Here is a 27,386-nt window from a genome sequence, read left to right as displayed (position 1 = left end):
TGCTTGTTTTGAGGGGGTGAACCGATAGGACTGTGTTGATTGCTAAAAAGGGAATATTCTGAATACTTGTCATTTTCTGACCTAAGGTGGATTATAATGGGCTGCTGCCTTCTAGGCTCTGAGGGAGATGCTGGATGTAGAAACAAGCCTGTCCAAAGGACAGGCCCCAAAGTGTTGCTCTTGTGTATTTTAGCTGCCATTGGGTTTGTGGCTTCAGCAGCCACCTTTGCAGAGCAGCTTTCTCTGGAGGTTTGGATGTGGTTGGACTGACAGACTGCTGAGAAGCAGAGGTGTGCTGACCATGTGCCTACGGGAGAGCTGCTGCTGCTGAGTCCACTCAGAGCTCAATGTTTCTATAGATATACTTTAACTATTATCAGCATGATCCCTTTGTCTAACCGGCTAGCATCTCTTTTGTGGTGTGTGAGCTGGGGACCAAATTTCTGAAGTGGAACAGTAGTTCTTCTTGCTCTGCTAAGTAAGAAAGCATCCTGCCTAGTGTCCCCGCTGCTCAGGTCTCTCATTGACCGGCTCCTCATAAGCAGGATACACTCTTTTGGGCCATGGGGTCAGCGATCGCACTTAAAGCTTCTAGACACAGCACAGCTGGACCAGTGGGTTTTTTCCTGGTGGGAGAATAACTTCAGCCTCAGTTGGGTGCCTTTAGTATAGTCGTTACTCTCCAGCAGAAACTGATGTGCCCTTCTGGGAAGTTTGGTGCTGTGAACTTAGTGTTGGTGTCTCTCATGAGGAGCCTTGAGTTGGGCCCCTGAATCACCTGGCCTGGGCGGCTGCAGTTACATGAATGGGGGCTGGAAGGCAGGGCAATGGAAATCGAAATTTCTTTGATTCTGCTCAGGTCAGGCACAGGAGGGCCTGGTGGCTGAGCTCTCCCCTACTCCCTGGCTCTAAGTCATCCTGCAGAGCTCTGGGGGTATGGTTCCCCAGAGAGTAAAAGCAGTCTTCTTGCAGGTGCCTTGATAGCAACTACCTGTATGGCAACCGCTCCTCACCTGTCAGGAGAGTTACATCTGGAGGCTCTGGAGAGAGCTGTTCTCCTCAAGAGGTTGCCACAACAGAGATAGCCTTAGGGAGTATGGCCAAGCTAGAGAAACTGCCCTTATCCCAAAAGGACCAGACCCCTTGGAACAAATAGGTCAGAGGGAAAGAGGAAACCAAAAAAGTATAGAGTTAAAAGAAATAATTTTTGAAAGAGGGCATGTATTTGGCATTTTTTGACATTGGGGTTGCAGTGAGTGACATCATTCTGCCCTCAGGGCTTCCTCCTCAATATAAAATGTATGGTGTCTGATTCCATGTTATATAGGGCTGAAAACTTTTTGCCCTCTCTAAAACTTTTTTCTTTAGAAATTAAAAATGAAAGAGGAAAGGATGGCCTTACACAATCTTTTTTGTCTTTCTGCTATACCGCCCTGATAGTAGTTGGAAGCATGTCCTGGATGGTGTTCCTCATTTGGTGTTCTTTATGCTGGAGATGGTGCCTTGGCTCCTGGACCTACTAGGTGATGACTAGAGGGAACTCCCACCATTGCTGCTGGGGGACGACAAAATCAAATATGTTGTATTATCCTGACAGGTTTTACTTTGTAATTAATGTGTGTTGCTCTTCATTTCACTCTTACATATTAGGTTTCTAATTTTATTAATACTTAGCTCATTTATAAATATCTTCCAAATGGAATTATTGGATTGTATTTACTGTTTAGACTTTGATAAGTAGAAGATGAGTTAGGTGGTCCTGTAGCACTGGTTTAAATCGGTGTGTGTGAGATTAATTGGAAGAATACAATTTCTTTTGAGACAAAGCTTCTATTTTGCTACATTTGCCTGTGCTTGGAGTTGACTGCAGGCCCCTGAGACCAGAGTTCTGTTGCCTTTGTGCCTGCTCGGTGATGAGTTCTGCTGCCTGGCTGCCTGTACACAGGAGCTCCTTGGCTCCCAGGCGTGGCCCTGTGGTCTCTGGAACGTCCAGACAAGAGCCGGCTGTAGTCAGGGCAACCCGTCCAACTTTGTGCTCTGGGGATCCCTCCTTAGTTTATACAGGTGCTGGAGATAACTCCCACGTCCACTTGAGATTGGTAAGTGCAGCTCTTGTCTGCAAGATTAGGCAAACAGAAAAAGATGGTGTTACTGGGGGAGAGTCAGCTTTTCTTTGTGCTATGAAAGAGCCTTTGCCTTAGGAGCAATGTGGCATGTCAACCTCTCCTTCTTGTCCTTGGTTGGTTGGGGCTTCTGGATGGATGCTTAGCCACCAAAGATGCTGTGAATTGGAGAGTGTGTGCGTGAAATCCAGCCCTTGATTTCTTCCAAGAGAGGCCCTTTTGGTTTCAGGCTGTGCTGGCAGTTTCAGGACTAAATCTTCAAGTAGGAAATGGTTTGCAAAGGACTCAGTGCCAATCTATGGGTCTTCAGGTCCCTCAGATCTCACTGTACTTGACTTGTAGGGTAAGTAGGTTTTTGCTATCAGCTGGGGTATGACTTTACTGAAGGCTACTTTCCTCTTAGCTGATTCAGAACTTACTTGGGAGGCATTAGGGAGCTTCTTACAAGAATATTTTAATTCCAAAATGTACTTTCGCTCATCTCACACCAATCCTGCAGTGGTAGGTGTGTGTGGGGGGGTGCGGGGGGGCTCCTTTCTTTTAAGCCATTGCTTGTTGACAACGTGGTCACCCTCCTCACCCAGCCCACATGCCACTCCTCTGTCCATGGGCACTGCTCCTTTGGTGTGACATGGGTGGCTCCATGTGCTAGTGTCTCTGAATTTGCCTTTTGCTAGAGATGTTGTATAGTTCGCGTTTGGCTGGCTCAGACAAGTGGCTTGTGCTCTCCCCTCTGAACATGGTGTCTGAACTGCTCATAGGACATTGAGAGCTAGAGGTCCTGGGGACGAGCTGGAAGGGGTCCTAATGTGCACCTTGAAGTTGTTTGGAATGTGCTGCTCTGCATGTCTAGGCTGTGGGTTGACAGGCACGGAACACTTCTTATGGCTCAAAAATCTGCTTTCATGAACTTTGAACAAATGATGTGTAACAGACTTTAGTATCGTAACAGTACCCTCAAATGGAGGTAAAACTTTGTTGTGCTATATAAAATGGGGGTGAACAGTCTTAATAGTTGCTCTCATGATGAAACATATCTAATTAAAATTGGATTTTGACTTAGAGCTTGAATGGTTAATGTTACTTGCCACCCCCTCTCCAAATGAAGGCATTTATTTTTTCTAATTACAAAAGTAGTACTATCTGCCATTAAATTTTTAAAAAGTGTCTTGTACTTATAGAGGAGTTGTGAGTGTGGCACAAAACACTTTTTCTGAACCTCTGAGTAAGCTGGGGACATGAACCCTCATCACCCCTTGGTTATATTGAAGTGTTTCCCACAAACAAAAACACTGTGTTTCTTCACCACATACAACCATCCAGCTCAGGGAGTTAACATGGATGCCTTGCTGCATTCAGACCCATTTACATCCCACCAGAAGGACCCAGCTCAGAATTGTGCTAACATTTTCTTGTCAGGTATCGTTAGACCCCTTCGCATTAGGGCATTTACTCCATCTTCCCTTGGCGTTCCTGACCTCGATGCCTGTATGGTTATAGGCTTTTATGTTGCAGACTGTCCCTCAGTGTGGATTTGGTGTTTTCCTTTCCTTTTTTTTTTTAAATCAAATTTATTAGGATGACATTGGTTAATAAGATTATGTAGGTTTTAAATGTACAATTCTATGACACATCATCTGTATGTTGCATCGTGCACCCAGGTGTTTCTTTTGATTGAATTCACGTTTTGCCTCTTTGGCTGGACTAGCACAGGAGGGAAGCTGAGTTCTTTGCTTTGTATTTTGTTTGATGGCACACGATTTCAGTTTGTCCTACTATCAGTGATGTTTGCTTTGATCCCTTGATTAAGGTGGTTTCTGCCAGAATTCTCCACTGTGAGGTCTTTGTAATTAATAAGTATACCGTGGGAAGGTACTTTTAAAACTAAATATCTGTTCCTATCAAACTTTCAGTTTATTTATTTATACCAGTACAGGCTAACAGTTTTCCTTTTTATTGAGTTGGTTATTATTCTTTATTATCATTATTTATTTTGATTCTCATATTGTCCAGTTTTGGCCACTGGGAGCCCCTTAAGGCCAGCTTGTGTCTTTCTGATATGTTCCCGTATCCATTTAGCTCTTGACGCTTTCTGGTACCACATGATACTCTGGGCTCTTCATGGACTTTCCTGTCCAGACCTGGAATCAGCCTTCTCTTCAAGGAAACCCAGTTTCTTTTTACAAGAGTTGATACTCAGCAGAGTCTGGGCACCAGGTAGGTGGTGGTTGTGGTGTCAGTGCATGCAGACCATCAGTGGTCAGAGCTGGAGTGTGTGTGTGTGTTGTACACTTACATATACACATATACACAAATTCTTGTGTTTTTATAATATTCATGTCTGTTTTAACATCTATCTATCTATATATAAAAGCCAAGCGACCGGAACGACAGAATGACCGGTCACTATGACGCACACTGCAGTGGCCAACTGGCCCCCCAACCTCCTGTGACCCCTCCCCCTGGCTGTGTGTGAATTTGTGTACCGGGCCTCGAGTATATATATATTATAAAACATATATTTCAATCAATACCACAGGGTTTGTTCCAGTTTCTCCCTTTCTAAATCAGTAACTCCCTTTTCCAACAGTGACAGTCCTAGTTGCTGGTGTTCCTACTATATTTATTTGACTAGTCATTCTATGTGTTAATCTCATGCTGCTGTTCCTTTCTTGCACAGATGCCCTCTGCCCTCTTCATCTCTGTTAGCCTTGATACCCCAGCTGTGTGGACAGCCTCTTATGTGGAAGTCCATGTCCCAGTTGTCAAAAACCAAATCCTATGCACTGTCTTTCCCTCTCCAGGCTATTACTTGAACCAGCGCTTTATTGCTGGTAACTGTACACTTATCATGTGGTTTCAATGTGACACTGTGTAGTAAACATTTCCTCATTGATGCACACTTGTGTTCTTCCCAGTTCTTTGCCTGTTGACAGTGCTGCTGTGTGCCTTCCTGTATGTATTATACCGTGCCTCTGCCATCTTCTGCAGGTACTTCAGGAGAGCAGCTTCTTTGCACTGTGATGGCTGAACTGGATTATACACATATACATCTATCGTTATGTGTCTTTAAATGCCTTCTAATTTTACACTTCCTCAGTGATCAAGGAGCATATTTTTCTTAACCATTTCACAAATGGCATCACTTCTGTTCATATTTATTGATCTCAGAGTAAGGGCTAAATGAGAATGAATGTGTATTTGTGTGTTTATGTGCAGTGTGTGTTGTTATGTCTTAGCCTATTCAGATGTTTTTCAAGTAGAGAAAAAGAGAATTTGTATCCTAACTTTTCTACTAGATAGTCTCTGCTACATAAAATTCTTAAGCATTTGGGGTCAAATGAGTTAATACTTTCCTTGATGATGTCTGCAGTCCGTGTCATCATTAGGTGCTTGCACCCCCTGGTTGCAGTTTTTCCTCCTCAGTCTTCTAACTCCTCAAGGCGAAACTGTTCACCTCCACATCTCCAATCTAGCTGAAATTTATGTTGGACTATGGTGTGAGGTAGGGATCACTCTTTATATTTTTAAAAAATGGATACCAAATTGGCCTAAATCTCTTTATTGTCTAGTCCATCCTTCCTGCTGACTTGAAATGGCACTTGTATCAAAAGATAAACTCACAGATGCACATGAATTCTGTTTAAATAACAGAAATCAATTCTCTCATGTTTCTGGGGGCTACAAATCTAAAATCTGGCAAGGTCACACTCCCTCTGGGGGCACTGGGACAAACCCTGTGATATTGATTGAAACCACAGCTATAGGAATATATATTGTTTTACTACACACACACACACACACACACACACACACACTGGAGACCCGGTGCACAAATTCTTTGCCTGTTCCAGCTTCTGGTGGCCGCCCTCATTCCTTGGCTTGTGGCTGCATCACTCCAATCTTTGCCTCAGTCTTCTTAACAGCTTTTTCTTCTGCATTATGTTTCTTTTTTCTTTTTTCTTTTTTTTAAAAATATATTTTATTGATTTTTTTTACAGAGAGGAAGGGAGAGAGATAGAGAGTTAGAAACATCGATGAGAGAGAAACATCGACCAGCTGCCTCCTGCACATCTCCCACTGGGGATGTGCCCGCAACCCAGGTACATGCCCTTGACCGGAATCGAACCTGGGACCTTTCAGTCCGCAGGCCGACACTCTATCCACTGAGCCAAACCGGTTTCGGCTGCATTATGTTTCTTGACTCTCTTATTTTTTAATATAATTTTTTTTGTATTGATTCGAAAGAGAGGGAGAGAGAGAGAAAGAGAAACATCAATCAATTGCCTCCCATACAAGCTGAGAGAAAGAGAGAGAGAGAGAGAGAGAGAGAGAGAGACAGACAGACAGACATTAATCAGTTGCCTCCCATACAAGCCCCAGCTGGGGATTGAACCCAACTGGGTATGTGCCCTGGCCGGGAATCGAACCCACCCCCTTTTGGTTTATGGAATGACACTTCAACCAACCGAGCCACCCAGCCAGGGCTTTTTGGCTTTCTTTTTTTTTTTTTTTTTTTAATATATTTTATTGATTTTTTACAGAGAGGAAGGGAGAGAGAGACAGAGAGTTAGAAACATCGATGAGAGAGAAACATCGACCAGCTGCCTCCTGCACATCTCCTACTGGGGATGTGCCTGAAACCCAGGTACATGCCCTTGACCGGAATCGAACCTGGGACCTTTCAGTCCGCAGGCCGACGCTCTATCCACTGAGCCAAACCGGTTTCAGCTGGCTTTCTTTTATAAGGGCATTTATGGGGCCTTGTAGGACCCATTCAGACAATTCAGGGCAATGTCCTCGAGATCTTTAATCACATCTGGAAGGACTTCCCCCCCCCCAAGTAAGGTAACATTTACATTCCAAGTAATCAGGACTTGATATCTTTGGGTGGCCATTATTCAGCCTACCACAGAGATTTGACATTTCCTTGGGGGTGTAACTGAACTTGGAGAGAACAGACATCTTTGTGATAAGTCTCCTGGGCTGCGATTTGGCATCTTCATGATTTGGGCCTTGTGTATGTGTGTGTCTGTGTGTATGTTTTACTTAGTCCATCCTTCCTGCTGACTAGTTTTTCATTATAGTAGAGGTGTCTTCTCTTTGCTTAATTATGTCTTCTAGGTAGCATGATTGGCAGTCTGACAACAGTAGACATCTTTGCCATTTTGTTACTTGTTTCAATAGGATAATTTTAGCTTTAAATATATTTTACTTTGGGGCAATATTTTAAATTTTATTTTTGGTTAATCCTCACTCTAGGATATTTTTCCCATTGGTTTTTAGAGATTGGAAAGAGGGAGGGGAGAGGAAAAGGGAGGAAAGAGAGAATGTCAATGTGAGAGGGACACATTGATTGGTGGCTGCCTGGATGTGCCCTGACTGGGGCCAGGATTGAACCTGCAACCCAGGTAGATGCCTTTGACTTGCAATCAAACCCAATACCCTTCGGTGTGTGGGACCAATACTAACCACTGAGCACACCAGCCAGACCTGGGCAATATTATTTTTATAGCTATTTCTGTCTATTCCTGATATTAAATTCCATAGGAAGCAAGGAATAGATGCTGAATTGCATCAGTCTTTTGGCCATTTTTTCAATGGTCATTTATCAGTCATGCATATTTGTTCAGTTATCCTCCTTTGAGCTATAAATGTGACATGTATACACTTCCTAATATTGAAACTTGCCCTGGCCAGGTAGCTTGGTTGATTAGAGTGTTGTCCCAATATGCCAAGGTTGTGACTTCAATCCCCAGGCAGGACACATACAGGAATTAACCAGTGACTGCATAACTAAGTGGAACAACAAATCAATGTTTCTTTCCCCTTCCTCCCTCCCTCCTTCTCCCCTTCCCTCCCTCCCTTCCTCCCTCTCCCTTCTTCTCTCTGTCAAATCAGTAAATTTAAAAAAAAATCCTTACTGAATCCCTAAAACAGATCCTACTTAGTTCTGAGGGCTTATTTTCTAAATTTAGTATGGATTTATTTGGCTGGTGTTCTGTTTAAAATTTTACATGTTTGTAAACTACATGGTAGTTAGTTGGTAATCTCTTCTCTCTGCAGATGTACTCATTGTTTTGGGGAGGGAAACAGTGCCATGATCTTCCTCTGGGAGCCACTCTTTTCCACCACCATGTGCAAGCCATATGTTTTTGATGAAATGGTCCTGCTGCATGGTAGACCCTGTTTGGCTGTGTCTGTCATATCCCATCCCCTTGTCCCCTTGACTACAGTTATTGGTCCCTTAATGGCCTCAGAACCCAATTAATGCCAGTGAGATGTAAAAATAATTTATGTGGCCCCCTTGGGGCAAAGAAACTCTAACTTCCTTGGGATCTACCCAGAGGTATAATTACTGCCATTTGTAGCACAGTTCTTATTTCAGAACAGGGTGAGAATAATCATTGTGAGCTTGGATTCGGTGTGTTCTTTCTTTTTCTTTGTCAGACTGAAAAGAGCTAATTGCTTTTTAAAATCGATTTTAGAGAGAGGGTAGGTGGTGTGGCGGGGAGTGAGAGAGAGAGAGAGGAACATTGATCAGTTGCCTCCTGAATCCACCCTAACGGGATTGAACCTGCAACCTGGTTATGTGCTCTGACTGGGAACCAAACCCGCCATCTAGGTGCCCGGGAGGATACTCCAACCGAGTCTCATGGGTCAGAGCAGAACTAACTGCTTTTTAATTGAGTTTTTCCAGAGAAACTGATTCTGGTTTTGATTGACTAACTCAGCTGTTTTTTGTTTGTTTCAGTTTTGTATTTTACCAATTCTTTTATTCATTCCTTCTATTTTTTTCCCCTCTATCTTGACTTAAATGCTTAGTGCATTTATCTTAATTTTTTCTTATAATGGAATTTACAAGTTTGATTCATCCTCTGACTGTGGTTTTGGCAGCATTCTGTAGATGTTGAGAAGTAGTACTCTTTGATTTTAAGGACACCTATGATTACATTTAGGTCCCACCTATAACTTAATTTGTCGGTAACATTCATGGGCTTCAGGACGAAGGACCTGGTTGTCTGTGGGGACCATGAGTTAGCCCACAATTGGCAATTGCAAAATAGAGATTTTCCTAATTCTATTTCTACATTTATTAATTGGCATTCTTACACAGGCACACTTTGTTTTATTGTGCTTCTCTTTATTGCATGTCACAGATGTTGGTTTTTTTTTTTACAAATTGAAGGCAAGATTCCACCAGCAAAAAGATTACATCTCACTTTACTGCAGTACTTGCTTTGTTGCGGTGGTCAGGACCCGAACCTGCGGTATCTCTGAGGTCAAACTGTGTAAAGAAGACTTCCCTTATCATCATTTCTGGTTACACTGAAATACAGTTCATACTGGCGAGGAAGGAGAAATGAAGATTTTGTTCCTTAATGTTAGAATGTATTGGGACTAGCAACTTCCAAAGTGACAATGCCTTTTTGTGGCTTTCCCCCCTGGTACTATAAACTTGTGTTTATGTACTAGTATAGAATTGTGTTTCAACCCATTGAGGTCATATTTTGACACTCCTATTATTCCCCAAGCAGTCTATGACTGCTTCTTTGCTTTCTGCCACAGCAAGATGTCCCGTCTTGTCCATATTCTGCCCCAGACCTAGCTGTTTTCTAAGGTGCCCTGGTTTCGTTTAGTGGGGAGTGGTGTTTGAATGCCATAGTCTATGTCTGGATGTACCCACTATTGCTGTGTTGTTTCTCATAGCATACAGGCCTGGGAAACAATTTTGAGTGTAGATAGTTCCCATTCAGTAAGAACATACATGGTTGTTACTTAAATGTATATCTTTTAATTATGCTGAAAAACCTTGGTTTTTAAGGATATTGACTTGATTACCTAGTCACCTTATGACATATAATATTTTTAGAATAAAATACTCATATTATTAGGATATGTCTCACTTGGAATATACTGTCAAATTATTGTGTTTTACAGTTACATTTTCCCTGAAGGCTATACCACCAATGTGATGATGTAAGATACATTTTCTTTTTCTTTTTTTTTTTTTTTTAGTAAACTCTTTATTGAACTGCATTGAACGTATAGAGAACTGTGCAGAACTAATTGTATGTGACTCAGTGACTGTCCACTGACTGAACTCACCCTGTGATCAGCCTCAAGATAGGGAGCGGGGCATTTTTAGTTTTGGAGTTTGTTTTCTAATTTATGTGATTCTCAAAGCAAAGCTGTAAAAATCATGGTATATTCAGAAATATTTGTCTTCCATCCCTATCCCCCTCCTTTCTTTCCTTCTCCCGTTGTTTCTTTTGCAACTATAAACTGACATACAAATGTGTGTTCTGATTCACTTTGCATGTCCTTCCCCCTTTGTCATTAACCATGTGCTCTAGGGACCACGTATGGTCCTATGTGCAGCTTTCCTACCCTCTTATGCTGCATGTTGTTTCATTGTGTGGACGTAGCGTGATACTCATTCAGTCACCTCCATGTGGAAGTTGTTATTTCCAGACTTTGCTAGTGTTTTATTCTCACTGTTTCCGTGGTTGCCTTCTACAGTCCCTTCACAGAGCAGCCAAAGTTCATCCCAAGTGGCGCTTCATGTTGCCTTGGAGCTGGCCTCAGCGGCTTTCATTAGTTCTCGGTGCTGTCCCTCTCCTGTCCTTGGCCCCCTGTGGAGCCACAGACAGATCATCTTTCTCTGAGGTCCCTCTTTATTTGGTGCTGGTTTTCTAATAGTGGGGTTAACAGTTTGTTCTTGCCCTGCTGGCTCTCGACGAGTGGAGCATCTTTGTCCCTGCTCCTAGATGCTCGTATAGCACAGAGGCCTGCTTGAGGCCAGGCTCTCCGTTGCCTGCCTCGGGTGGAGTAGAAAACTGCGCTGTGCACACTGTGCTTGTGGTAGGGTGCCCTAATGTGGAGGTAGTTCTTGGGCGTACAGCTGTATCATTAAGAATTTCCAGAAGTCTTTAAATACGAAAGTGAGATGCATTCCGTAGAGTAGCCTCAGAGAGATGGTACTGGAAGAGAGAGTGGAGTCCCACATCCTCATCTGACAAACAAGGAGGAAACAGGCCAAGTGAAGAGGTGTGATGTGGCCAGTGTCAACAAGCAGAGTAACCACAGTGATTTACCCTCTAAGGAGGAGAGAATCCAAAGACTGAATTTTTCTGATACTTATTTCTTCTTTTGTAGAAAAGCATTACATTTGTAGGACTGGTTCTGATTCCTATGTATTTCCACCCATGGCTTTAGCTAGCTTTGTATCCATAGCAAAGTTTTTATAAACATGAGCTAAGCTCATTCTGGCTCATGGAACTTTTCTATGTAAATTGTAGGAAGAAAAATATCTTCAAGTAGAAATTGTTGCCCTAGGTCAAACTTGGAATTATTTTGTTTCTTATGGATTAATGGGATTTGTAGTTGGAAGATTAAAAGTATATTTTCATTGTAGGCCTGGGAGTGAGGTTGGCAGAGCCCTTTTCTCTAGCCTTCCCATCCCTGGCTGGCCTTACTGTCCTTCTTTTCCCAGAAGCACCATACATTGCATCAGGGACTGGCTGTGGCGAGGAACCTGTGTGTGTCACCATGGAGGTCAGACATGGAGTGACCCCAGGGTCACTTGGATGCATCTCTACCTGGGAGCACTGGTTGGCTTCTTTAATGAAACAGTTAAACAGTTTTAGAGATGGAGACCCTAGAAGTCCTCTAAGCCAGACCATCACCCAGGAGGGAGCACAGCACCAGTGGGAAGGACTTTGCCCAGTGCTTGCAGGATGCAAGTCCACTGAAGTGTGCTCACTGTCAGATATGTTCTTGTGTTGAGGTGAACTGTGTCTGCAGCCTGTGCTCCACCTCATTCTTAGTGTGCATGAAGCGGTCCACAGACTTGGCCCTTCTCTGCTGCTGTGCTGGTGTTTGCAGATGGCAAGTCTCATCTCTGCAATCAGCAGCCCCTTACAAGCAAAGTAATAGCTGAGAAGTCTTACTTCAGACATCATAAAATTCTATGACTGCCATTCATTGATTTGTAGTAGCTAATGCTACTTAGTACCTGTTTCCCTCTCCAGAGGGGAGCATAATATACCACAGAGATTTCCCCTGCTGCAGTTAGTTAACTGGCTTGAACACTCACCATATGTCCATTCATAATTTCTATACCTGTTAAAACACACTTTTTTTTTTTGGTAAGTGATAGATTAAATAAATACTGTTTTTCCATGTGCTCATCTCCCAGCTTCACAGTCTACAACTTAACAGTACAGTTGCTGCCTTTTCAGGTCAGTAAGTGATGCCCCCTTCCTTTACCCAGTTGCTAATGCATGTGATTGTCAGTACCTGGCTCTGCCCTTCTGCTCTCAGTGGCTTGAGCAGCCTTCTAGAGACGCTGATGCATATAAACACGGCACTCTGACACAGCCGGCTGAATATGAAAGAATACAGACTTGACACAGCACCGGATATGTGGTTCAGGGGAAGATGTTCATTTGGCCATTGGTCATTTCATATGGAGCTGAGAGTTTGTCTGAGGGTTTGCTGACCGGATGCTGTAGTCTTTTCTTACATAAACTCTACTTGTCCTCTAGGACATTCAGAATCAGTTTCTTTTTTTAGTGGATCAAGAATTTAAGACACAAAGTAGTGGAAATGTGGGATTTCTTGAGATTTTACAGCTTTTTTTGTACCTAACTGCATAATTTTTTAAAAGCAACTTTCCCTTGTGAGAAATTCCAGTGTGCTAAATTTAGTATTCACAGAATTATTTCTTTTGCTCTTGTTTTCTTTTAATATTATTTTTAAATTATGTAATTACATTACCAAGCAGTGCTGGCATGAGCAGGTTCGGAAGCAAGCAATGACTATCTTGGGGGAGCTGGAATGCAGGGTGGCGTCTGTTCTTACCTGTGCTGGAGAGTGAAGACTTGCTCCTAAGCAGGTCATCAGGAGGATGGTTAACGGGGCATGTGTTTGCTCAGTGCATTTCTCTTTGGACATATACCTGTATATGTGGGAAAAATCCTTAGAAGTAGGACTTGCTGGGTCAAAGAACATTTCTGGGTTGTTTGTTTTAATATGTTGTTTTGTTGATTTTAGAGAAACATCGATTGGTTCCCTCCTGTATGCCCCTGACCCAGGCCTGAACCCAGAACCTGGGCTTGTGCCCTGACTGGGAATCGAACCAGTGACCTTTCGGTGCACAGGATGACACTCAACCAACTGAGCCACACTGGCCAGGGCAAAGAACATTTGTATTTTAAATTACAACCTATAATCAAAGTTGCTTTCCAAAGAGATCACATCAGTAATTATTCCTCCAGCCACACCAGTTTTCCCACACCTTTTCTGACAGCCATCAAACGTTGTTTTTGCCAAACTAAGAGGTGAAACGTAGAGTCTCATGCTACTGATAATTTGGGTTTTCTTTTGTGAAAGATGTTTGTATCTTTTGCCCCCCACTTTTTAAATGAGAGTTAGAGTCTTTGGAAGAAATACTGTAAATAAACTTGATTGCTTCTTTCCTGGAAGTCTTTGATACTGTATCCTGCTCCGCATACCCCTGCATGCTTGTGGTAAAGGAAATATTTTTATGACTGAGACAAGTACCCATTTTGTGTTTTCCCCCTAAGCTAAATGTATTCATTATAAACAAGAGATTTCTAATAGATTGATTTATATTTTCCTCTAAGACTGATATATTGAATTAGTAAGAAAAGCTTTTTTGTCAGATTACATTTTTGCTTCGGTTTGGGAAACCAAACCCTGTAGCATTGCTGTTCAAATAACAACTGCATATAGTGGTATAATTTAAAATGTACTAATGTCTGACTTAAAAATATAAAAAGACCACCGGAACTGGTTTGGCTCGGTGGATAGAGCGTTGGCCTGCGGACTGAAAGGTCCCAGGTTCGATTCCGGTCAAGGGCATGTACCTGGGTTGCGGGCACATCCCCAGTAGGAGATGTGCAGGAGGCAGCTGATCGATGTTTCTCTCTCATCGATGTTTCTAACTCTCTATCTCTCTCCCTTCCTCTCTGTAAAAAATCAATAAAATATATTTAAAAAATATATATATATAAAAAGAGCCCAGCCAGTGTTGCTCAGTGGTTGAGCATTGACTTATGAACCAGTCAGGGCATATGCCCAGGTTGTGGGCTCAATCCCCAAGGTGGGTGTGCAGGAGGCAGCCTGTCAATGATTCTCTCTTATTGATGTTTCTGTCTCTCCCTCTCCTTTCCTCTCTGAAATCAATATATATATATATATATATATATATATATATATAGGCAAAGTTAAGTTTGATAATATATTTTGTTTAACCCAATCTAATATTTCAACATGTAATCAATATCAAATTATTGATAAGATGTTTTACATTGAGTTTTTTTGGTCTAAGTTCAAAATCCAGACTAACAGCATATATCAGTGTGAGCTAGCCACATCGCAAGAGTCAACAGACACATATGTCACTAGTATACATTGGCCAGCATGGCTCTGAAGAGTAGTGTTTCATTCATTTCTATGGGAATTCATTAACTTACTATTTTGAACCTAACATTTGTCCATTCCGTTTTTTAAAAACGTAAGTTGTATTAATCTGACACATGTTCTTGAATTAGGCTTTAAATATTATTGTTTACTCATCTTTATAAAGACATGCTGATTATTTCAATATTCTATAAATTAGTGTATAGAATATTGAAATACAGTACTTCATTAAATGTCTTCATTTAGTCAGATTAAATGCTGATGTCCCCAGTGAGATACCTACTTTAGAGCAGATGCTCTTTCTTTTTAACAATTTGCAAAGGCTCCAAAAGTTCACAAATGGGAAACATGAGTTGAGAGCTTAAATATCTAGCCAAGGTAACCCAGACAGTATCCGAGCAAGATTGTGAACTTTTGTGTCCTGACAACAAGTTTGGTGTTCTCTATATAGTCTCTTCTCATGGGAGACGCCTGTATTTTCAAATTACAGAGAAATATGTGAACTTAATAAGAGGAACAGTGTTATTGAGGAAACTTCTAAGTTACCATTCCTGTAAAGAAGTGAAATTGACAGAATTAGTGGAAGAACAACAAAGCCATGTGAGGGAAACCATGGGCCACAGCAGTTGTATCTCATCTAAACTTGTACTGTTTCATTTTAGAGAACAAGCTGCTGAGTTGAATGTACATTTGGTAATAAATGTACATTCAGTCAAATAAATGTACAATGAGTCAAAGAAGGAGCCTGGGTTTGATATGTTCAGTGTTAAGACAAATCAACTACAGTTTATAATTTTAGCCAAGTATAAGCTTAATCATAAAAGGAGTTTATTGGCATATTTCAGTTATTGAGGGGGCTGAAAACATTGTTCTTTCCCTTGACCTGCCCTCTGCATTCAGGATGGGAGCTCCACTTGAACACCCTCCCTTAGCACCATTCCTGTGGACACAGGGCTGCCAGCAAGTGTCAGACCTTGGAGACAGCCTCTGGTCTGTTTACTTCTCTGACATGCGATTAGGTAAAGCTGTGAGGACAAGTAGCATAAATTATGCACCTCAGTTTTTCTATATATGACAATCCATTGGCAGGTTGTTAAAATTGTGGCTAATGGTGCTGTGATTACCATTCTTGTGTATGTCTCCTTTTATTGTATTTTTCCATGTACAAGACGCTATTTTTTTCTAAAATCGAGGGGTGGCTTATACATGGAAGTCAGCCGAGGAGGGAGCCGTGTGGGTGCATAGCTGGCCCATACCTTGTCAAACAGGCTTCCTCCAATCACTGAGCCTTATTATTACTGATGTCAGCTGATGCCGTAATTGGAGGTGGAAGTGGAGCGTGTGCAGAAACTACAGGGACCTGAGCGTTCTGAGCCCATAAAGCTGTCAAAAAAAAAAGATAAATACTGGTAAGCAATTGTCTTACTCTGCAAAATTCAAACTGAATGTAATCAGCTATGCAAAAGAGCATGGAAATAGAGCTGCAGAGAGATAATTTGGACCTCCTCCCACTGAGTATATGATCAGACAGTGGAGAAAACAGGAAGAACAACTCCTTAAGATGCCAAAAAAGAAGGTCTTAAAGAGGAAAACCAGCAAAATGTTTAAAATATCGATTTCCTTAATTTTGGGTTGGAAAAGTGGGGGCGTCTTATACATGGGTGTGTCTTATACACGGAAAAAATATGGTACTCATATGGGAGAGCTTCTTTCTAAGGTCTGTGTCTAGAAGTGGGCTTGTTCTCTCATGGTATTTGCATATTAAACCTTAATGGGCCTTGTGAGTGGTGTGAAGGACAAAGGTTTTTTCCTGATTTGAATAATCACTTTTCCCAAAGAGAGACATTGATTGTATAGTCTATCCACAAGGCCACCTCTGATGAAAATGATATCTCTCTATTATGATGTCCGTGCCAGGGGCCTTCTCAGCCTGTGTGCCTGTCCCTGCACCAGCACACTGCCTGAATTATTATAGCTGAAAATCTTGATGTTGAGGAGTGCAAGTCCTCCTTCCCATCTTGTTTTCCTCAAGCATTGTATTGGCTGTTCAATGGGCCTTGATTTTTTGTATAAAATTTGTTGTATAAAGTTGTATATGTAAATATTCTAAAAACTTTGTGTCTATATATATTGTTTTACAATGCACTATTTAAAAAATGTATATAGAAATAAGTTTTTAAAAATAAAAATTGTATAAAATCTGATTGTAAAATTCCATACACACATTTACGGGCACAACCCTTTTGGAATTTAAGCTGCATTTGCTTTGCAATTCTAATCTAATTGGGGAGAATTGCAATCTTTATGATTGTCTTCTATGTAGGTGTACATGGCACTTCTCCAGTTTTTAGGTCTTTTATGCATTTTATAAAGTTTTTTTTTTTAATAATGTTCTTCAATAAAGCCTATTTTTTATTTAGTTTATTTCTAATAGTTTGTTGCTGGTGTTTGGAACATAATTAATTTTGTGTACTGGTGTTGTTGGACTCTAGTTCTGGTGGTGTGTTGACAGATTCCCTGGATCTTGTGCAGTTGCTCAGATAGTTGTGTTGTCTAAATAATGGCAGTTTTGCTCTTTCCAAGCCTCATACCTTTCTTTTTCTTGCCTTGCTGCTCTGGGTAGAATCTCTAGTGTAGGTTTGAATAGATACAATACTTGGTCTCTCATTGCAGCCTGTCTTCTTCATGACCCTGATGTGAATTCTGCTGAGGAAAGTGGCCCTGTATTCCTGGTTTTATCAGGAATGAGTAAATCATATCAAATTTTTTTATTTGAATGTTTTGAGATTATCAAATCTTCTTGCTCCAGTGCTAATAGTATGTTGAATTGCTTTATTTTTCTAACTAGAGGCCCAGTGCATGAATTCATGCACCAGTGAAGTCCCTCGGCCTGGCCTGCCGGATCGGGCCAAAACCAGCTCTCAACATCCCCTTAGGTGTCCCAGATTGTGAGAGGGTGCAGGCCAGGCCAAGGGACCCCACGGTACACAATCAGGGCTGGGGAGGGACACGGGAGGTTGGCCAGCCAGGGAGGGGCCACGGGAGGGCTCCAGGGTATGTCTGGCCTGTCTTGCTCAGTCCCGATTGGCCAGACCCCAGCAGCAAGCTAACCTATTGGTCGGAGTGTCTGCCCCCTAGTGGTCAGTGCACATCATAGAGAGCAGTTGAGCGACTTTAGCATATCATTAGCATATTATGCTTTGATTGGTTGAACAGCTGACTGGCCGACTGGACACTTCGCATATGAGGCTTTTATTATATAGGATAGTGTACCCCCTTGCATTATTATAATGAACTTGACTTTATCATGATAATTTTTTTACATTTCTGAATCAGTTGGCTAGATTGTGTTATGCTTTTGCTTTTAAGCTCCTAGGTGAAATTCACATATTCTTTTCTCCTGTTATCTTGGTCTGGGAGGTCTTAGAGTTTCCTGAGTTTGTAAGTAAGGTAGGAAGGTAATTTCTTGGTTATTTTTTTACAAAAGCAGCTGGGCCTACCTTTCTGTTGTGATATTTATATTTGTTTCTTCAAAGATTGGAGAGGCTTGTTTATTTAAAATTTACATTTCTAGCCCTGACCTGTTTGGCTCAGTGGATAGAGCGTTGGCCTGTGGATTGAAGGATCCCAGGTTTGATTCTGGTCAAGGGCATGTACCTTGGTTGCGGGCACATCCCCAGTAGGGGATGTGTAGGAGGCAGCTGATCGATGTTTCTCTCTCATTGATGTTTCTAACTCTCTCCCTTCCTCTCCGTAAAAAATCAATAAAATATATTTTTTTTAAAATTACATTTCTAAACAGACTCAATTTAGGGAACTTATTTTTCTTTTCTTTTTCTTCTTTTCCTATTTTTATTGATTTCAGAGTGGAATGGAGAGGAAGAGAGAGATAGAAACATCAATGATGAGAGGGGATCATTGATTGGCTGTTTCCTGCACATTGAATGGAGCCTGCAACCCAGGGATGTACCCTTGACCGGAATCGAACCTGGGACCCTTAGGTCCGTAGGCGATACTCTATCCACTGAGCCAAACCGGCTAGGGCGGGAACTAATTTTTCTAGAAATTGCCTATTTCGTCTGTTTCGAAGTTTTTTATAATACGTATTTTTCTCAGTAGAATTCTTACAAGATTTCTCAAAATCTCTATTGTAGCTGTAGTTTTTACCTCCTTTAAGTTCTTAATATTGCCTATTTACACATGTTCTCTTTTTTTCATTCATCATTTTTTACCAGAGATCTAGCTAGGGTTTCTTTTTATGACTCAGATGTAGGGTTGTGTTTATTCTCTCTAGTATGTATTTTTTTTATTAATTTCATATCTTTATTTCTATTTTCTTTGGGTTTATTCTGTGGTTTTTCTACTTTTAGGAGGAAATGATCAGCCAATTAATTTTTGCTTTTCCCTTTTCACTAATATGGTAGCTTAAGGTTATAAACTTGTCTCCATGTAACTAACACTCTGGCCTTATTCCAAAAGTTTGGATATAAACTGCTTTATTCTAAATATTTTCTGGATTCTAAATATTTTCAGATTTATTCTTTGGCCCATGAGCTAAATAGGAGCAAGTTTTTAAAATTTACAGGCTTCTTAAAATTTTAACTTGACTTGTAATTAATTGTATTGTGGTCAGAGAATGTTGTGATACTAAATTTTTTTGCCATTTGTTGTTTTTTTCCCCCCTCAGCTTGTGGCCAATTTTTATAAAAGTTCCATGTATGCTTGAAAAGAATATGTCACTTCTAATCATTAGGCAAAGAATTACATAAATCCAATAGAGTAAGTTTAGTAATTACATTGTTTTAATTTTCTGTATCATTTTAATCTTTGTAATCTGTTACCAAGAGTTGAGTCAGTCTTTCCCTGTAACTTGGATATGTCAATTTCTAGTAAACTTCAGTTTTTACTTTCTATGTTTTTAAAGCTATACCATCAGATACACACATAATCAGAGTTGATTGAATCTTTTATTCTTGGCCTTCTTTGTTCTTAATAATGCTTTTTACTCTAGTCTGTTTCATGTGAAAGTAATACAGCTAGCCCAACTTTCTTTGGTTAGTATCTGCTTGGAGTCCATCTTCCATCCCTTTCAGCCTCTGTGTCTTAATGTTTTAGGATTCTTAAATAGCTTATAGCTGGATTTTGTAACAGGCCAGGTTTAGTGTGTTAACATTAGATTATTGCCACATTTGGATTCATCTCTTCCATCATTTTTGTTTTGAATTGGCTTTTAAATTGCTTCTCTTTTACGTCTTATTTTGTTTTCTTTTTTCCCCCCCGCTCTTTAATAATTAGCATTACAGAATATCATAACTGCTAAGTTATAACATTTATTGTATGAATACCTCTGAACTTAATAGCTAATCTAAGATTGCCAACAACTTCCATTTGCATGAGTATGGTTTTTAGTTTGAAAGTTAAAAACTGTTTTTACTAGATTATCTTTAAATTAAAAATATATATATTTGTATTTATTTCAGAGAGAAGGGAGAGGGAGAGAGAGATAGAAGCACCAATGATAAGAGAATCATTCACCAGCCACCTACTGCACACCACATACTGGGGATCATGCCCACCTCATGGGCATATGCCCTGACAGGGAATCGAACTGTGACCTCCTGGTTCATAGGTCGATGCTCAACCACTGAGCCATGCTGGCCAGACTATCTTTAAATTTTTATCATTCATTTGACAAGAGCTAAAATCAATATTTTTAACTTCTCAAATAATATAATGATCGTAAAATATTATAACTTCAATTTTCCCCTCCTACCTTATATTTTATTGTTGCCTAGAATCTTAATTCTGTCTTATATTTTAACTATTTGTTGTTGTTGTTGTTGTTGTTGTTGTTGTTGTTAGTATACTAGAGGCTTGGTGCATGACATTTGTGCACTGAGGGGTTTGGGGGTCCCTCAGCCCGACCTGCACCCTCTCCAATCTGGGAGCCCTCAGGGGAGCCCTCTCCAATCCGGGAGTTTCTGTCTTTGCAATCATATGAGCGAATTGTCTGAGACCCCAACTCAGTTTGGTTTGTTGCTCACAGAATAATAGAGGCATTTTTTTTTTCTTTGCTTCATGGGTGGAGATTTCCTGGAAGTTTCAGGATATCTTCCCTTTAATTTTTCCTAGACACTCTGATTTTACTTATGTCTCTCATCTTTGTTTTCCCTCCATCCCCCACCGCAACAGTAACTTGCTCCAGGCTCACTTTGCTCTAGTGCAGTGGTTCTCAACCTTCTGGCCCTTTAAATACAGTTCCTCATGTTGTGACCCAACCATAAAATTATTTTCGTTGCTACTTCATAACTGTAATCTTGCTACTGTTATGAATCGTAATATAAATATCTGATATGCAGGATGGTCTTTAGGTGACCCCTGTGAAAGGGTCATTCGACCGCCAAAGGGGTTGCGACCCACAGGTTGAGAACCGCTGCCTAGTGTCTAAGAGATCCGCCTGCCACCAGAACTATGATCCCCAGCATTCCTGGTGCTCCCTGCACTTTGGGCTTCCGGACCTGGGGCTGCCAACAAAACTACTATTCCCAGAATTCCTGGTGCTCCTGCAATCTTGGTTTTCCCTTTCTGCTCCGTCTCCGTCCCATGGCCTCCCACTTTGCCAAGTCCTTTAAGCTGCCAGCTCTCCCTCTCTGCTCTCTGTCTGGTGGCTTGGGGAGCCAATTTCCCCAAGCCGCTCCACTCTCCACTGACTCTGTGTCTGTGTATGCAAATTAACCCACCATCTTTGCTGGGTTAATTTGCATACCCACTCCTGATTGGCTGGTGAGCGTAGCGGAGGGATGGGTCAATTTACATGTTTCTCTTTTATTATATAGGGTGGTCACTACTTGTTTCACTTTACCTAGGTTACTGGTTTCTTTATCAATATTATTCTTGCAAGTCTCTGGCTTTCACTTGATTCTTGCTGAAATATATCCTTTTATTTATTTTATTTTGTTAATCCTCACCCAAAGATATTTTTCAATTGATTTTTAGAGACAGTGGAAGGGAGGGGGAGAGACAGAGAGAGAAACATTGATCTTTTTTTTTATATATATATATATAATAATTTTTATTTCTTAAAGTATTACAAAGAGTATTACATATGTCTCCTTTTTTCCCCCCCTTGACATTCTCCCGGCCCTTACCCCCCCGCCCCCCCCGCCCCGAGTCTTGTGTCCATTGGTTAATCTTATATGCATGCATATAAGTCCTTCGGTTGATCTCTTAATCCCCCCCAAACCCTCCCCAGGCTTCCCACTGTAGTTTGACAGTCTGTTCAATGTTGCTCTGCCTCTGTATCTACCCCTGTTCATCAGTCTATACTGGTCCCCTTTATCTGTCCCAACCTCACTGGAGTAGTCTCAACCTCACCAGGGCTGTCTGAGCCTCACCAGGGCCGTTACAGCCTCACCGGGGCCATCCTGACCTCACCAGGGCCGTTTCAACCTCACCGGGGCTGTCCTGACCATACCAGGGCAGTTTCAACCTCACCGGGGTCGTCCCGACCCCACCAGGGCCGTCTCAACCTCACCGGGGTCGTCCCTACCTCACGGGAGCCGGAGAAACATCGATCTGAGAAAGACACATCGATTGGTTGCCTCTGGCATCAGGGCCAGGGATCAAGCCTGAACCGAGATATGCCTTGATCAGGAATCGAACCCAGGACTTTTCAGTCCGCAGGCCAGTACTCTATCCACTGAGCTGAACTGGCTAGAGCATGAAATATATCCTTTAACAGTTAACTCAGCAGTTAGCTACTGATAGTAATAGGTCTACTCTTTTGGCATTCTGAGGTTTCACTCTAGTGTGCTTTGGTGTGGGTTCATTTAAATTATGCTGCTAGCCACCTGTTCTGTCTCTTTTGGGGAGAGAAGGGAATGTTGTGTCTTTACATTTTAGGATTTTCTTTAGTCTTTTTTTCTCTGTTCTTTGTATTTCCTTCTTTTGGAATTACTATTAGACTTATGTGGAATGTCCTCTTGTCTATGCTTCTTAACCTCTTCATTTGTCCCACCTTTAGGTTTAGTAATGTTGCCTTTATGTCTTATGTCTCCAATCAGTAACATTTTTCTATAGTCTCAATCAGATAGTTCTGTCCTCTGAAGTTTTCGAGTCTAATCCTATTTCAATCTTATTTTTTGAATTTTGGGCTTTTAGCCTCTCTACAGTGTAGGTATTCTTTGCAGCCTGGTGTAAGGTTTATTCCCTCCTGAGCAGGATTTCTTTCTGTTTTATTTTCTACGTTTAACCTAGGGGTTCTTGGACAGATATGATTGTAGGAGTTTGAGCCCTGAATTTTATTGACTAGTCCATGGTTGCTAGTGCTCAGAGGTGCTCCCATCTCCCAGTGCGAAGGCTGGTCAGAAAGCATCCTGTAATATCTCTGTGCTTATAGGTTTTTTTTTTTAAAGGAGTTTTTTTTTTTCTTCAGAGAGGAAGGGAGAGGAGGGGGAGAGAGAGAGAGAGATAGAAACATCAATGATGGTTGAGCCCACAACCTGGGCATGTGCCCTTGACCGGAATTGAACCCAGGACCCTTCAGTCTGTAGGCCGACACTCTATCCACTGAGCAAAACGAGCTAGGGCTGTGCTTGTAGGTTTTTCTTCTTTTCTAGCACCTGTCTTCTGTTGAGGGTTGGTCTTTTTGTAGATCATGGCTTTAAGTGGGGGTAGGGATGGTGACCTATTCTAACCTTTTACCTTGAGCAGGCTCAAAGCTTCTTCCCTATTCCCTTGAGGGCTGAAATCTAAAGTCACATAGACCAGTGTTTGTCTTTTGAGCAAATGTAAGTGGTTTGCATATTATCTGGTGTGAGTGTTGCGGGATCCAGACATCTCAGAATTTGCCTCTACAAACTGTTCACTGCACTAAACCTTGCTGGGAAGAAAAGCTGGTCATAATTGTCAGCACCAAGGCACCAGGGATGGTTTGTGGCACCAATTTAACATTAGATTTTATTTTTTGTTAATAATAAGTTTCTTAATCAACTCTTTTAAGGCCTCCTGTACACTAGGTACTGTGAGAGCTTCTGCCTGTGGCAACTTCCTAGCTTCATTGGAATTTCTTTGATAGCAAACCTGATGACTGTTCCCGAATCCCTCTCTTCTTCCTCTTTCCTCATCCCTCAGTCCAGTGCTGGATCCTCAAAATAAACAGTAACAAAACACACTTTGCTGGGGTCCAACCCCAGCAGGTCCAGGGGTCCCCAAAGGTGTGGACAGAGTCGGCGAAGAAGGCTGATCAGCAGCCTAGTCAGGACCTCTAGCCAGGATCTCCAGCCAAAGTTCTGGTCGGGATCTCCAGCCAAGTTCTGGTTAGGATCTGATTAGGATCTGATGTTTATTGTCCTGTTACATCTGTATTTCTACCAGTCGATTTTAATCCTGTCAATTTCTATTGCAAAGGTTAGGGCGTTTCTTATCTCCATTTCAGGGAGTAAAGATTATGTAGCTTAAGCGTGATTGTTTGTAGTTAAAGTGAGTAACTACCCGCCTGGCAGTTAAGGGGTTGTATCCCCTCCCTAACCTCAGGGAAAAATCCCCACCTGGGGAAACAACCTTTCTCAGAGAGGTGACCTTGGTTAAAACACATGGCGCTAAGGAGAGCAAACATATTAAGAACAATATGCTATATATGCCAGGTCCTTTGAAACATATGCTGTGCAGATGTTTCTTTCCTGCAGCGACTGTGTCAAGCAGCAAGGATGGACCGGCTTCTGGCAACACTTTTCTGAGTTGCTGGTTGGGTAATCCCTGTGTAAAGACTACCTACAAACGGCAGTAATAATACAGGAAGGGGTGCTGAAGAGTTCCTTGGAGCTTAAAGAGGAAGTGCCCCTGCCCAGGTACCTTCCTAGTGACTTCGGGCACCTCTTTGATGATGTCCTTGGCTTGGAGTGGCGGATTTTTCTCTGTCTTCCATCTCTCCCACGGTGATGTCATGAGGGGCCATGGTATTTTTGCTCACTGTGCTGGGCTTCTTCCCTGGTCTTCAGCTTGCACATACAGTTGCCTACTTGACATTCCTACTTGGTCATCTAGTAGGACATCTCACATGTTAAATCATGAAGTCCTGATTTTTTACATCACACTCCCCCTTTTCCCTGAGGGCAGCTATAGAACCCCTATGCCATTCTTGACTTTTAATCATGCCCACATCCAGGTAAGACAACTTGGTGTTGCCTTCCAAATCTGGCCATTTAGTTAGCTACCATTGCCAGCCATAATGGAAAGCCAGTCATCTTTAGACTGAACAACTGCAGTAGCCTCCTGCCCACCTCCTTCTCTGTGTACTTTGACAGTGTGCCACTAAAAAGTACATTTGGTCAGTGCCTCTGCTGTTTGCTGGAAGCTCCCTACCAGCTTCCTATTATCCTGAGCAACCTCCCTATGGTGACTATAGGCTGTGCTGACCAAGTCCTGAACTGACTGTTCCCACCTGACCTCTCTGTTCCCAAATGCCCATGTGCCCCTGTGTCTCACCCCATGTGGGATGGACCTGTGCTCAAGTATACATGGTGCACTCCGTAATTCATGCAGAAATACCCTCTCTCCCCTCAGAATGAAAATTTGTGCTCCAAACTTTGGAGGCATGGCTTGTGTTCCCAGGGGAGTGTTGTTAGGCTAAAGCCAGCTTGTGATCAGCTACTGAAAGTTGGAACTGGTTGGGGTAGCATTTAATTTGCTATGTGTTGTCCCTCAAAGCTGCTCGTTTCTTTTGGGTGGGGGACAGAGCGGCAGCTCTTTTTGCCCCTTCCCTGGTTGGCCCTGCAGGTCTCTGCGGTCTGGAGTGGGGCAGGACTCAGGCGCCCTGACCTGTGCGCCGAGCGGGGGCGGGGCCCCGCGCGAGGCGGGGCGGGGCGCCACGGTCTGACGTGTCTCTGCGGGATTGGAGCCGCCGCCCTATATAGCAGCCGGGGCCCGTGCGCCGGCCTCGGAGCGGCGCGGAGCACTGGCATTCTTGGAGCGGGCGGGCGGCGAGCGCACCGCACAGCGAGTGAGTGAGCGAGCGGGAGAGTGGCAGAGCAGGCGCGGGGCGCGGGCCCAGAGCAGCTGGCGCCCCAGGCTGCGTGGGGAAGTTGGGCACCGGGGGCGGGGCCGGGTGTCCGGGCTGGCTGCCGACGTGGAGCGCCGGGGCGGGCAAGCGGGGGAGGGGCCGGGGTCGCCTTCCGTCTCCCCCACCCCGGCCCCTCAGTACCCTTCTTCATGCCCCAGCTACGGGCGCCCCCTTCTCTCTGGCCGGCTGGCCAAGCGGGGGGGGGGGGGGGGCAGAGGGGGCGGCGGCTACGTGTCACCATTGCGCATGGGCCGCGGCGTTGGCTAGGGGAGAGTAAGAAACTTTCCCGAGTCCAGCGTCCGCCGGCCTCGCCCGTGCCGAGGTGAGAGCGCCCCTCCCAGCCCTCTACCCCCAAACTGGGTCGTATTCCCTCTGCACTACCCACCCCCACGGCCCGGGTGCAGGGTGAGGTGCGGCCGACCTGGGCCCAGGTCGGTGACGTGGGCGTCTGGGCCGTGCCCCTTATTCCCCCCCCCCCCCCCAAGAGGAGTGCTCCTCCCCCAAGAGGGGGGCTGGTTCACAGATGTCTGTCCCGCAGTGTAGCCGGTGCCTGGGACGGCGGGAGGGGCCTGGTAGTCCAGTTGCACCTTCACCTGCCGCCAGCCCACCCGCCTACGTGGTCAGGGCTGGGCCTGCGCCCTCCTCGGGCTGGAGTGCAACTTGGATGTGCCCCAGGGTCCCGAACGAAAAATACATTACGGAAAAATACCGAATTTGGATGGGAGGCGAAGAGGCCGAGCGTGCTCCTGCCCCTTTAAGCCTGTCCCCGCCCGCGGGCTCGCGTGGCCTGTGGGAGGGCCGTGCTGAGGTGGCATCTGCGAAAGTTCCTCCTGCGGGATGGTGCAGACTTCCAGAACTTGGCGAACACACGCATGCCCGCCTCTGCTCCCTGCTCCTCCGGTTGATCTGAAACAGGCTTGCTGATTTTTTCGGCCTGTGGGGATATTATGTTTATCAAGTTTGGTTTATGGATCCTGAGAAGTACTTTAAAAAAACTTGCCTTGCAAGTTTGCTGTGGGATGAAAGTAAATTTTAATTTTGGAAGAAGAGGGGAGAAGCCCTGGGTTTCAGCTATAGGTTTTGATACTCTCCATACTCAGTCCTATCTCTATGTAAAGTGCGAGATTATCATTAGTTGGAGGTAACATTCTTTCTGGACTGTTACTGTGAGTTTTCTTTGCAAAGATTTATCCTTTTGAGTATGTAATTGGCAAAACATCACAAGGACTCGACTTATGCTTTGTTTTTAAAAGCAAAAAAGTACAATTCTTAAAGATTTTCCTGTTGTGTGTGCTTTTTAAAAACAAGTTTCAGGTGTAATCTATACATTTCTCCCACGTGGGGGGGGGGGGGGGTCAAGAGCGCTTGATGTTCCCTGAGAGGAAGAGAAGAGTCTGGGCTTCACCCACCCTCCTTTTCTAGTTCTGTTTGCTGCATACTTACAATTTGAGATGTGGCTTTTTTTTTTTTTTTTTTGCTCTGGACATTTACACTGAGGAACAACACTCGAAGTCCAGGTTGAGAATAGTTTGAGATTTGTATGGGTGCACCTGAATGCTTAGTGCAGGGAAAGTAGTTGAGAGCCACCAGTGATGAAGGGATTGGGGCCATCTTGGGAACAACTGAAGTAGGGACACAGCCTCACATGTCTGGAGTGTAGTAGGGAAGAGTGGGCTTGTTCTCTGGCCAGAAGGGGGAGAGAAGTTGTAGGTTTAGCACAACATAAGGCAGACTGTTCGGACAGCTACACAGTG

The 27,386-nt window shown here is 43.1% G+C and overlaps 1 protein-coding gene across 2 annotated transcripts in view; it reads left to right on the top strand.

Moving 5' to 3' along the window:
• HDLBP (high density lipoprotein binding protein) overlaps positions 1 to 27,386 on the top strand; it is a 74,646-nt gene that overhangs the window by 8,860 nt on the left and 38,400 nt on the right. The window contains exon 1 of one of the 2 annotated variants that reach the window (XM_070422599.1): positions 25,484 to 25,572. The exons of the other annotated variant lie outside the window; for it this stretch is intronic. The gene's annotated coding sequence lies outside the window, so the exon portion shown is untranslated. Of the gene's footprint in view, positions 1 to 25,483; positions 25,573 to 27,386 lie in introns of those variants that run through there. 2 annotated transcript variants of the gene reach the window in all.

Source organism: Myotis yumanensis, unplaced genomic scaffold (assembly GCF_028538775.1).
Source record: "Myotis yumanensis isolate MYYU_CA2020_CCGP unplaced genomic scaffold, mMyoYum1.0.hap1 SCAF_8, whole genome shotgun sequence".
Classification (NCBI taxonomy): Eukaryota; Metazoa; Chordata; class Mammalia; order Chiroptera; family Vespertilionidae; genus Myotis; species Myotis yumanensis.
This window is presented reverse-complemented; position numbering and strand designations above follow the sequence as displayed.